We start from the raw sequence: 6,713 nt of genomic DNA on the forward strand, positions 1-6,713 counted from the left end.
TTATGTTGTACACCTGAAACTAATATAAAAAATATATATTATTTATAATATAAATAAATATAAATTATAACATCAATTATAGCTCAAGAAAAATACTAATATAAATAAAAGAAGGACTCCCTGGTAGTTCAGCGGTTAAGAATCCTGCCGTTGCTGGGAACCTGGTTTTGATCCCAGGCCCGGGGAAGATCCCACATGCTGTGGGCCAATTAAGCCCATGAGCCACAACTGTGGGCCCATGTGCCTAGGGCCCATGCTCTGCAACAAGAGAAGCCACTGCAATAAGTCCTGTGGTGAATCTAGAGAAAGCCCATGCATGGCAACAAAGACGCAGTACAGCCAAAAATAATTTTTTTAAAAAATAAAATGAGGTAAAAATAAAGAAAAAAGGAAGATGGAAAGGAAGAAGAAAGAAAGAAGGAGGAAGGGAGGGAGGGAAAGAAAGGAAAGAAAAGGAAGAAAACTCTAGGATGGCACGTCAGAGATGAACCTCCGTGCTTCTGCACATATTAGCTACTTCCTGAGTTCCTGCCCCACCCCACACCCCTTCCTCTATCTGGGTAGTTAAGCATCTGGAGCAATGTTGATGCAGGGCAGGATTACAGACATTTCTGCTGAATGGAGTAATTCATGGATATCCACATTCCCTGGGGTAGGTCTTTACTTCTGCCAGGGAGTGGACACTTAGTACATGTTAGATGAATGAATGCATCTGCTGGTGGGGGATGATCTTAACTCACCAATGTGTAACAATAGTGGTGTGCTGGTCAGTGTTTAACAACCAGCTGTCTTGGAGGGGAATTTAGATACCTCTATATGTCTAATACGGGGCTTCCCTGGTGGCTCAGTGGTAAATAATCTACCTGTGATGCAGGAAATATTTCAAAAGAATGTCATATGAATGAAACAGTGCACCATGTTACTTTTTGAGACTGCCTTCTTTTGGTGACTGTAATGTCTTTGATACTCACCCAAGTTCATGCATGTACCTATGATGTGTTCCTTTTTGTTACTGAGTAGCATTCCATTGTGTGGAATTAATCCTCATTTTCTTTTCAAACTTTATTTATTACTTATTTTTGGTTGCGCTGGGTCTTCACCGCTGCCCAAGGACTTTCTCTAGCTGCGGCAAGCAGGGGCTACTCTCTTGCTGTGAAGCACAGGCTCTCGGGTGCGAGGGCTTCAGTAGTTATGGCACACAGGCTTAGTTGCTCCTTGAAATGGGAAACTTCCCAGAGCAAGAATTGAACCCGTGTCCTTTGCATGGTCAGGTGGATTCTTAACCACTGGACTACCAAGGAAGTTCTAATCCACATTTTCTTAATTCATACTATTCACAGTTTGCTTGCTCAGTTCACCCATTGAAAGACCTTTGGGTAGTTTCCAGTTTGGGGCTTACTACAAAAACAGTTTTTATGAATATTCATGTTCAGGTTTTTGTGTGAACCTGAGCATTCCTTTCTCTTGAGTAAACACCCAGAAGTGGGATTGCTGGGTCATATGTGTGTTTAACTTTCTAAGAAACTGCCAAGTCATTTTCCAGAGGGGTTGGACCATTTTTGTATTCCCACCAGCAGCATAGGAGAGTCCCAGGTGAACTGCATCTTCACCAGAAGTTGGTATTGTCAGCCTTTTTTATTTTAGCCATTCTAACAAGAACAAGCTCCAGGAGACGGTAAAGGATAAGGAAGCCTGGCACGCTGCAGTCCATGGGGTCAAAAAGAGTCGGACACGACTAAATGACGGAATAACAACAGCTAGCATATCGTAGTATCTCACTGCGGTTTTTAATTTGCATTAAATTAATAGGTTTATGGTGATAGGTGATAGGTTTCTAGCCATCTTCATTTTATAAAAACAGGGCCATAAAATGTCTTCTGTAACTTCCTGTTTCCAAGACTTCTTTACATTGTTGTTGTCATTTGTGAGTTTTGTTGTTTCGCCGCTAAATTGTGTCCGACTCTCTTGCGACCCCATGGACTGTAGCCCACCAGGCTCCTCTGTCCATGGGACTTCCCAGGCAAGAACACTGGAGTGGGTTGCCATTTCCTTCTCCAGGGGAACTTCCAGACCCAGAGGTGGAACCTGGGTCTCCTGCATTGGCAGGCAGATTCTTTACCACTGGGCCACCGGAGAAGCCCAGTATCGGTGAATTTACTGTTGACTAATATTTCTTTGGGGGCCATACAGGAACATGTTTTTCCATCAATGGCTGTTTGTGTTGCTTCTAGATTTTTGCCATGGAGAACATTAGTTTTGCTCACACTGCCGTATAAGTACCACACGCTAACTGATTGCACCACTGGAGCTTCAGTGGAGAACATTAGTGGATGTGTCCCCTGGTTACACAAGGGCATGTGCCCAGAGGTAGAATTGCTGGGTTGCAGGTAATCTAGATAGAGCTCAACTGCAGTATTCAAAAGGGTCAAGTCAGCCGTTCCTTCAGTTAATCCATTGCCCAGGTGAGAGAGATAAAGTTCAGGGTGCATTCTGAGATAGGCAGCCTGTACCCATGTGATATTAATACTAAATTGTGCCTGAGCAAGATAAATGTCACTGTGGATTGAATCAACAAAGCTATTAGAAATTAATTTCCAGAATGGGGGAGGGGAGATTTCAGAGAGACCCAAGTCTGTGGGACCAAGGAACAGATGTATTACGAAAGATGTGATTGGAACTGAAATAAAGAGATAGGTAAGAGGGTGAGGTTACAGAACAAAATGTCCTCAGCGGGTCAAGATAGAGAAGGGGGTGGAGGGTGACAGTCTGTTGTAATCGCAACAATAAAAGCTTGTGTTGCCTGACAAGGGCTGAGCATCAGGTGATTGGCAGGAAATGTGTCTTCTGAGGACAGAAGCATCCATTTCTTTCATTCAGGTAGCCTATATTCTGAGCTTCCACTCTCCAAGGAGCTGGGCTGGGAGAGAGAGAGAGACAAATGCAACGTCTTCCTTGCTTTCAAAATGCTCACAATGAGAAGGGAAAGGAGAGCAAGACAGAGAGGATGGGAATTAGAATACAGCAAGAGCCAAATGCCAGAAACAAGCAGGTGTACTGGGAATTCCAAGAAACAGGGACCTGGTAGAAATGGGGAGAACTGAAATTTTTGTGCACCAAGCCCCCAGCTAGGAATCGAGGAGAAAATTCTTCTGGTTAGAAAAGGTCTGATCCCTTGATCCTCCTCAAAAACCAATTTAACTCAGCCATAAAAAAGAATGAAATAATGCCATTTACAGCCACATGGATGGACCTAGAGATGATTGTACTAAGTGAAGTCAAAGACAAATATATGCTATCACTTATCTGTGGAATCTAAAATAGGATACAATGAACTTTACAAAACAGAAAGAGACACAAAGACGTAGAAAACAAACCTATGGTTGCCAAAGGGAAAAGGGGGAGATAAACTAGGAATTTGGGATCGACAGGAATACACCGCTATATATAAAATAAATAACAAAGATGTACAGCACAGGGGAAGATATTCAATATCTTATAATAACCTGGAATGGAAAATAGATTCATATATGCATATACATATAGATATTGTAAATCACTTTGCTGTATACCTGAATCATTGTAAATCAACTATACTTCAAAAAAAAAAAAAGAACTGATTTATTGTTCTACCTGAAGGGCAATCCCCAAAGTACATATGATGGAGGATCATACAGCAAGGGAAAAAACAAATTACTGTTACATACAATCACATAGATGAATAACAAAAATATTTTGCTGAGCAAAAGAAGTTGGACACAAGAGCACGTACTGTACAATTCCATTTTCACAAAGCTCTAGAACAGGCAAAATTAATCTCTGGGGATAGAAATCAGAATCTAGGATGCCTGTGGGGGAGTGGGGGGGTTTCAACCAGCTTGTTCTGGCTCATAAGTGCCTTCCGGTACCATCCTTTCCAACTTCATGGTAGTTGGAAATTAGTCTTGGTGGGAATATATACACCACAGAATATGACAAATACTGCAAATTAAAAACCAGGGTTTCTCTCTCTCTCTCTCTGTTCCCCCACCCCCTCCTATTTCACAAGCCCATTGTTAAACATTTACCAGCACACTACTGCTGCTCAGGGCAAGGGGGATTAACTGAACAGGACACTGAGAAAACTTTCTGGACTAATGGAAATGTTCTGCTTCTTGTTTCCGGGAATGGCTTCACGGGTGTATATAATTGTAAAAGCTTAAGGAATTGAACACTCAAGAACTGTTCGTTTATTATATGTAAGTTACAGCTCAATAAAAGAAAGACTATATGTGTGTATATAGCCTAAAATAAAATGATAGAGAAATCACTTTGCAGAACAGAAGGACGCTGGAAACGCCCAGATCTGGGAACGGTCATGGTGTTTTTTGAAGCTAGATGCGCATTCTGAATTTTGAATGAGTGACTGAGAATGGTGAGAGGCAAAATGAGAGGCTCAGACTGGAGAAGAGGAGGGGCAGGTGTGTCTGGGAGCAGTTTTCATCAGGGGAGAGCAATGGTTACATCTTTGCATTTTTAAAGCATTGTCACATTTTGCAATTATGTTTACTTAGATTATGTAGCTATTTTTTAAAAACATTGTATCTCTCAGTGTCTATGGGGTCTAATACTTAGTTCAGTTCAGTCGCTCAGTCCTGTCCAACCCTTTGAGACCCCATGAACAGCGGCACGCCAGGCCTCCCTGTCTATTACCAACTCCCGGAGTTTACCCAAACTCATGTCCATCGAGTCGGTGATGCCATCCAGCCATCTCATCCTCTGTCGTCCCCTTCTCCTGCTGCCCCCAATCCCTCCCAGCATCAGGGTCTTTTCCAATGAGTCAACTCTTCGCATGAGGTGGCCAAAGTATTGGAGTTTCAGCTTCAGCATCAGTCCTTCCAATGAACACCCAGGACTGGTCTCCTTTAGGATGGACTGGTTGGATCTCCTTGCAGTCCAAGGGACTCTCAAAGGCTTGCAAATTAACTGTTAAAAGAATGACTGCAGGAACATCCCTGGTGGTCTAGTGGCCAAGACTGGTCGCTCCCAATGTAGGGGTCCCAGGTTTGACTCCTGGTCAGGGAAGGAGATTCTACATGTTACAAGTAAGGGATCTCATGCTGCAACTTAAAAAAAGATCCCTCATCTTCAATGACGATGGAAGATCCCAAGTGTTGCAACCAAGACCTGGTGCAGCCAAATAAATAAACAAGAAAAAGAAGAAAAAAAAAAAATGACTGCAGGGTGGCCGGACAGGAAGTGGGCAAGACTGAGCCAGGGGACCCAGGGGAACTGAGCTGGACCTAGAAGTGGATCTAATCTCCCTTTCTCTATTTCTTCCCATGTGAAGATGCACCCCACCATGAAACATGCACAGGTGCTCAGAGATGTGAGCCCCCCCAAAAGCAATGTGGGAAGTCAACATTTTCCTATTTAAATGACTGTCCTTTATTCTCTCCCGTGTACTGCCTTTTTTTAATTGGTGCTAAAATCACTTTTCTTGTAAAATGGTTTAGCCATTGTGGAAAACAGTATGATGATCCCTCAAAAAATTAAACATAGTGATTTCCTTGGTGGTCCAGTGGCTAAGACTCCACCCTCCCCAATGCAACGGGCACGGGTTTGATCCCTGGTGAGGAAACTAGATCCCATATGCCGAAACTAACAGCACAGCTAATAATAATAATGTAATTTTTATTTAATTATGGAGCTAAAGATCCCACATGCTGCAATGGACCTGGTGCCGCCAAATACTTTAAAAAAATTAAAACGTAGGAATGCCACATGATCCAACAATCCCACTTTTAAGTAGATATTAAAAATAATTGCAGGCAGGAATTTCAACAGATATTGGTACACCCTTGTCCATAGCAGCCCTATTCACAACAGCCAAAAAGGAGACACACCCAAAAGTCCATCAGAGGAAAAACCGAGAAACAAAATGTGGTCTAACCATGCAGTGGAACACTACTCAGCCTTAAAAAGGAAAGAAATTCTGACACATGCGAGAACATAAATGGACCTTGAGGATATATATAGACCTTGAAGTGAAATAAGAGTGAAATAAGCCAGTCACAAAGGACAATTACTATAGAGTGGAGGTCTGGGGAAGTCAGTGTTTCATGGGGACAAAGTTTCAGTTTGGAAACTGAGAAAGTTCTGGAGATGTTTGCGGGGGATGGTTGCAAAACAGTGTGAACGTACTTAATGCCACTGAGCCATGCAGTTACCAGTGGTAAGTTTTATATTAGGTATACTCACAACAAAAAAAGTTTTTAAATGACGTCTCTTTCACGAAGGAATGATGGTAATTGACATGAGTTTACAGGATATGTTCATTAATTGGCAAAAAGTCTTAAGTTGACTCTGACAACTTAAGTGTCCCACAACTGTTGAGGATTTTGCTGGCTTACGCAGTCCCAGTCTGGAAACCGCAAGGTTCTGAGGGGCTGACCTCTCCTCCACGCGCACTTGCCCACCGCATCCTGCCTGTCGCCCGGCCTCCCGCTGCGTCCCTTCCTTGTACCCCAGGCGCATGCGCACTCGTTCGGTAGGAGGTGAGTGAGTGCGCACGCTCCGGGCACAGTCTCGCGTCAATCTCCGCCCCTTTTCCCTTCGAGGAGGCAGCCCCAAGCAGGTGCGCACGCGTCGGGGCGAGGGGCGGGGCCCGAGCGGCTCCTCCCCAGGCGGTGGCTCTCGCGAGAGGCCGGCCCGCGATCTCGTAGCTCCCCCTCCCC

This window comes from Dama dama, chromosome 9 (genome assembly GCF_033118175.1).
Source record: "Dama dama isolate Ldn47 chromosome 9, ASM3311817v1, whole genome shotgun sequence".
Taxonomy (NCBI): Eukaryota; Metazoa; Chordata; class Mammalia; order Artiodactyla; family Cervidae; genus Dama; species Dama dama.